Raw genomic sequence first — 6966 nt, forward strand, 5'->3', positions numbered from 1 at the left:
CGCCGGGGGCGGGCGAGGCCTGGCCGGCCGGCCCCAGCCCTGCACGCAGCTTCGCCGCAACGGCGCAGTGGAAAAACACCGTAAAATACCCCAATCTTTATGTAGGGTTCGGAGAGCTCTTTAAGATACACAACACTCTCAAATGTTGGGGTTTTTTCCCCCCGCCTCTTTTCTGCTGCCCTCCGTAGGGATCAGCCACAACCCAAGTTTGCATCTCTGAGATTTCCCATCGCTCACGCTCAGACCCCCTCCTCCATCCGCTCTGCACCGGGTGCGCAGCCCTCACCAATCCTCCCGAGAAACCCCATTCCTACTCCACGCTTACACAACCCACTCGCGAATTTACAGCCGGCTGAGCCCTCCCTCCTCCAAAGCGATCCACCGGACTGCTTCTCCTCCTTGCCGAAAGCCCGGTGCGGCGGCAGGCAGCTCGGGGAGGGGGGGTGTTGGGGGGAGGATGATTTTTAGAGCTGGTCCGGATTTGGTCCCGATGAGATGGGGCTGTGCAGCACAGCAGAGGGCACTCCAGCCCGCTGCGCCCACCCAGTCCAGCCGGGAGGACCCCGCTTAAAAGATGTTGCTATCAGCTCTTTCCTTATTGCAGGCAAGTGCTCCAGCGATAAATGTTTTCTTGTAAACATGCCATAGATGGAGGTAGGAGCCAACAAAATGGAGATGCCAGAAGCTTTTTGTCTTCGTGATTTAGTTTCTTATTAGAACATGCTACTGGGAAAGAAAAGATATCATTGATAAGACTGACATTAGAGTCAGCCAGTAAAATTAAAACCCCAAGGACTGGCCTGGCCCTTTTCTTGTCAGGCAGGAATACAGATTCTCTGCCAAACTAACGCTTTCAGATACTCATAAATGTTAGAGACAGAACTTTCAAAAAAAAGAAAGAGAAGGATTTTTGCTGCCTCCAGTTGTGGCAGAAACGGTTTCAGCTGCTTTAAAGAACCTGGCTTTCCACCCGAGCACTCGTCCTCCTGCCCCAGAAGAGGACGCGGCCCTGGAGAGGCGCCGGCAGCGGTAGGCTCAGGGCTGGAAGCATCTTGTGCTTATGCATCCTTCCAAAAAACTTTGGTCTTAATGATGCTAGAGAAAGCAAGCCTCGAAGCACCACAGTGAGCTCGTGGCTGCATCCAGAACTTGAAGGGCCATGTGCACGGGATGGATAAAACCGAATCAAACGCCGGTTCCTCTTGTCGTCTGCAGGCTCGTGGAGCTAGAGCAGGAGGTATCACAAACACCGAGCTGCTCCTGGCCGCATCTCCGGTTCCTTTTTGCAGCTCAGATAAATGTCCTGATTTATTCTCACTGGCCTCATCCTCTCTCCTTTTTACACAGAGAAAACCTTGCCCGGAAAGCATATTTTGGCATGACAGGGTGAAGAGTCCGTTCTGCCTCTGTATCTCAGGGCACAGAGGGTCGAGCTTCTACATCCAGCCGCTTTGTGCCTAACCCTGTGACCAGCAGCGTGCACCGAAGCTCCAGCTCACACCAGCCCACCGCGGATGGACCCACTCCCCACCAGCACCGTGCCGGTGTGGACAACCGCTCCCCCCGCCCCTTGCACGGTGCGGTTTGGTGTGGTTTGGACTTTTCTGTGCGCACTCAACCATCAGCACGAGGGAGGTGGTGGGACTTAAGCTCACCTCTGATTTTGCAGCCCCAGCCCCGTGGCCGCACGCCGGGCAGCGGTGCAGCAGCGGCTAGCCGGGCTCACCAGAGGGCTTTCTTAATAAATTCTGATTAATAGAGAACAAGTTCCTCCTCTGCCTGCCCCTTTCACAGCCTCTCTAAAACCAGCCGCCCAAGCCCGCTTCCACACGTGTGTACCACCTGAGTCTTACCCCAATGTTACATGTCATTAACAAAACATAAACCAGCGGTCATATCTTAACGGGAAAAGTTAAATCTCTTTATGCAGTTAAATAAAGATACCTTGTCCAGTCATTAAGAAGTGATTAGCTTATCTAAGAAATAACAGCGCTCGTGCTGTCAGACTGGCACACAAATGCTAAAAAGAGCAGGGATCAGATATCACATTAGGCTAATTATAAAGAGAAGAAAAGACAAGCAGAAGCATAAAATAGCCATGTGGACAGTATTTTGCTGGATTTTTTTCTTTGCACGGAAAAGGCTAAACACATTCTGCAAAAGAGAAATTTGCGTATTAAAAAACAACAACAAAAAAAATTCCTCTTCTGGTTTTATTCATCTAGTACCGTACGTAAGCAGGCAGCGCACATGCACGCAGTCTTCCAGGGCATGTGAAGCAGTGGCCAAATCCTGATAGGGACCAAGTTTCTTAAACCTAACCGAAACCCTTAAATCTCTGCGCAGTCCACCTGCAGCCCAACGCCAGGTCTGGAAGCCTTTGCACAACAGCGGGAGCACGGCGGCACGGCACGGCCTGTCCCGCACGCCTCCCGCTCGCCCCCTCGCCATGGCCGCGTTCCTCCTCCTGCGCAGCCACAGAACCTGCTGAGCATTTGTGGAGATTGGGTACACTCAATTTCTTGCCCGTTCTGGTGCGTTCGCCAGAGGTCACCTTGCCCAGCCCTGAAGTCCAAAGATGCTTCATTTTCATCGGCAAGAAGCTGCAATGTCTACCTTATTTACACTCCTAGGAATAATAAACCTTATTCTCTAGCTGTCCACCAGCTGGAGGGCTTCTACCTGCGTGTCCCCCACCCCACCACACTCATTTGCTTCCAATGCACGCACTGAGCGTCGCTTCTGCGGCATCCACACCACCCTGGAGCCCCGTCAGGCGAGGTTCATGGGCCGGCTGTCCTGACACCTTATGCATTTCACTCCCAGGTTATATTTGGGGGAAAAGCTCAGCTTCTAAGACCAGGAGAGAAAATCCAACATACCAAGCCAGAAGCTGCCCAAGAGGGAAGAGCTGCAGCAGAAAGCACCAAAGCTCTCGGGTCCTTGCCAGAGAGAAGAGCCTGCTCCTACCGGGCGCGATGGCTGTGGCTGCTCCCCCCCTCCCAGGTTCGTAAACCACATGAGTCTTTTCTCACTCAAAACGCAGAGAAGTGATGCTGTCCTTAGGATGCTGAAGGCCCGGACTGAAGTCCCTCTTCTGCTCAAATTACGACAGAAATTTCACCCAGTTTTTTGAAGAACACTCGTTGCCTTATAGATGCAGTACTTTCACCCGGTGAATACGGGAAGACCTCGCTCTGTGCCCACCTGACCCGCAGACCTGCAAGGCTCAATCAGCTTTGTTGGGTCACCGGTCCCAAGCACCCAGTGGATCCCAAACCAGCGGCCGCCCTTCCTCCCAGGAGTGCTGTCCTGGATGCAGCTGACCACCCACCACGGGGACACTGCACAGCCGGAGCCCAGTTATCCGTGTCAACATTTGAAACCTGCAAAAATCTTGGCACTTGAGAGACTTCGGAGGCGGAAGGCTGGGTGCCTGGCAGTGTGAGGGACCCCCAGAATTACGTGGGGGTTTGTGAGGCTCTCCGTTTTGAATTTAGGCTTCAAACATCAGTTTGGTGGGAGCAGCCAAGCTGCCGACGCAGCTGTAGGCAGGCAGCTGCCCACCTTGCTCCAACACCCAGCTAAGCACGGAGCTGTGTGCCCCCTCCAGCCGTGGCCAGAGGCATCCCCAGCTCCGCAGGGATGCGCCGGTGCTGATGCGATACCCATCCTCTCCTGCCACGGGTCAGGACATCTCCCACCACAAAGTTTTCCAACAAAACTAGAGTACTGACCCAATCCGCAGAGGTCAGGACCCGTGCCTGAACACCCGGTACAGCCAGAAATATCTGGTCACTCTTGGGGGAGAAGGGAGGGCCAGAGGCAGCCCCAGCTCCGCAGGGATGCGCCGGTGCTGATGCGATACCCATCCTCTCCTGCCACGGGTCAGGACATCTCCCACCACAAAGTTTTCCAACAAAACTAGAGTACTGACCCAATCCGCAGAGGTCAGGACCCGTGCCTGAACACCCGGTACAGCCAGAAATATCTGGTCACTCTTGGGGGAGAAGGGAGGTGGTTTTCCATTTTTAACACTTGCATCCTTTTGAAAGCTTTTATTCGCCAAACCCGAATATTAATAATGATGGCAGATCCTACTTTCCTTGAGGTGATGCCAATTTTAATGCATTTTTTTTTTTACATAACTATAGTATTATTGAGGAACAAGTAGTAAGTGATAGATACTTTAATGTAATACGAGTCAATATGTATTTATATGTGCTTTATGACTTAATCAATATTGCTACATTAGCAGGAATAAATATGGTGTTTCCTTTTCTGGCCTTGGAAAGAACAAATAAGGAAAGTCACATTATCAAGTTGAGGAATGAATAAAATCTCCACATTTCCCAGACAATTCAGTAAATCTCTGACATTCATTTGTTCCCCAGAGCAGAGCACGTACCCCCCCCCCCGGGCAGGGCACGGGGCAGGCGGCACCCGGAGACTCAGCCCGGGACTCCGGTTCAAATATTTCACAGAGAGCTCCCTAAGAGGGATTTAAAAAAAAAAAAAAAAGGCATCAAGCCCCAGCACAGAGTGTAGGTCCACTTCAGCATCCCAAATCTCACACCCTGAACAAGGAAGGAGTTTCCCACTGAAGAACGGGAGTGCACAGCTCACATTACCCCTGTGCTTCTCAACCAGCACCTTCCCAAGAGTGCGTAGCCTGGCGCCCCAGCAAACGGGAAGGAGAAAGTGCGCCTGGTTTAATACACCTCAACCCATTCACTGCTGCAAAAACTATAGGTTGGGACAGGCGGAGGACATCCATTTTTATTATGGACAGATACTTTTCTACCAATTATTTGTTCCTGGGCACTGGCCTTACCCAGCGCAGCAGGAAGAAGCCCAGCCCCACCAGCAAGACGTTCACCCTGCACATCCTACAAACTCATCCTACTGTGTCAGGCCTTTGGCTGGAGCAAACCTGCTGGGAAAGCTCGTCCCCAGCTCCTCTCTGCCCTTGCTGCCCCTGAGCCAGAGTCACGCTCCTGGATCCTCCTTGAGTACATACCCTGGATGAGCAGTTATCTGTGCGCGGTGCAATGCCACATCCCCTTGCTCCTGACACACCAACGCAGGGAGTGAGAGCCACCGTGCGCAAACGGAGCTTGAGCACCTCGATGGGATGCGGGATGAGAACGGCTTCTGATGTTTGCTTTGAGTATCCGCAAACCGTGCCAGAAGAGAGAAGCCCACTCCTATTGGTCCTGCTGGGAGCCAAATCCAGGCGGCATCTGAGAACAAAAGAAAGATCACAGCACTTGTTCCGGCCCCAAAAGTCCCCAAAACCAAGTAAGCACTATGTATTTCTACTAGTACTTCCAAGAACAGTGGTGCTCCTGGGTGGAGCGGAGTATTTAGTGCTTTTCCTTACTCGTGGTCTACCCTCCGGGATCTGATGAGATGGGTGCAGAGCGATACTTGTCTAAAGAACCAGCGCTGGGGAGCGGCTCACAGTTCAGCTTTCACTAATGGCACTGAAAATGGCTCCAACTCTTAAGGCTATTGCTTCCAACACCACTTAAGGGCTTTGTCTTGAAGACCCCAGTGAGACTCCTAGTCAGGTACATTCTGGGGAGTTTAAGGCAGGATCTTAATTTATCTCATCTGACTAAAGACACTCAGAGCAGGTCTCGGCAGTGACCAGTGTCCCTCGATGTCGCCCAGCAGACCTCCCCCCCACGTGGCTACAGAGGGTAGCTCATTTTAAAACCTCCTTCCTACATTAGAAGACCTCTTTTGGAGATGGATGATTCAGTGCCTTCCCTCACCAACACTCACCCGACCAGCGGCAACCAGCCCAACTCCACAAGGACTCATCCATCCTCTCTTCTGGTTGGCCTCAGGCTCAGCCTTTGGCAGCGATTGTCCCTGTGCCGCATGGGACCAAGCTGCAAGGTGAACCTGAGATATCTGTGAACTGAGATACCATTTGGTGTGCTCCTCTGGCGGGATTCACCTCTGGAAATCCAACTACTGCTTATTACTTCTACCTTTGTCTAGAGCCAAGCTGGTTCTGTCTCCGTCCTCCACCATTGGCCTTCTGAGCTCCTCAAAACACCAGCTTTTTTCCTAGACCTGGGCTAAAAGGTTGTGCCAGCAACGGTGGAGCTCCTGCTAGACCTGCTTGGGCCAGCTGTGGTTTGGGTCTCCCAGGCAGGAGGTGCCCACTCATGCCCCAGTGGCACCACCTGAATTAAATGCAGCCTCTTCCACCACGGTGGGCTTCTCCATCCCCTCCCACCGTACCAGGATAACCCCCCCCAGCTGCCCTCTTGCCATTCTGGATTTACTCTGGTTTCCGTGGGGTCAGAGCCTGACCTTACAGATCACTGAGCTGTGACTCACCTAAGGACAGGAACAGAGGGGGAAATAAATAAATAAATAAAAATTCTCCTCTATCCTCGATTTGGAGAGTTTGGCAATATTTGTTTATTTTTAACGGATCGCCACCGCCACATTTCAGACCTTTTCCTGTTGTGATCGTTAGGATTTTTAACTGGATCATAAATCTTTGATTAACATTTGGTATTATACTAATTAAAACTGTTCCATATATGTATTATTAATTTCTCCAGCACTTCTTGCAAGGGTGACGTTTTTAGCTGGCTTAGCAGAATGCGCCATAGTAAATAAGGAGAAACTCATTTCCAGGCAATTAGGCTTGCAGAAAAATAAGTTTCTTAATGGAGGGCACGATCATTACAAATTTTACCTAAATAAACAGGGTTTCTTAATGGTAACTCTTCAAGCTAAGTAAACAGATTGGTGTGGTAATGTCCTAAGCAATACTTAAATGTAACTGTTTAATAAATTGGTAAATTACTCATTTCATCTTAGAACAAAATGGTAATACTGTAGTAATAACCTAGTATATATTCTGTAAATATGAAGCATTATCACTTTAGCTCTGAAGAAATCACCACAGTGATATGTCAGCATTGATCTAAAACTGCA

The sequence above is a fragment of the Charadrius vociferus genome, unplaced genomic scaffold, assembly GCF_000708025.1.
Source record: "Charadrius vociferus isolate BGI_N301 unplaced genomic scaffold, ASM70802v2 scaffold822, whole genome shotgun sequence".
Taxonomy (NCBI): Eukaryota; Metazoa; Chordata; class Aves; order Charadriiformes; family Charadriidae; genus Charadrius; species Charadrius vociferus.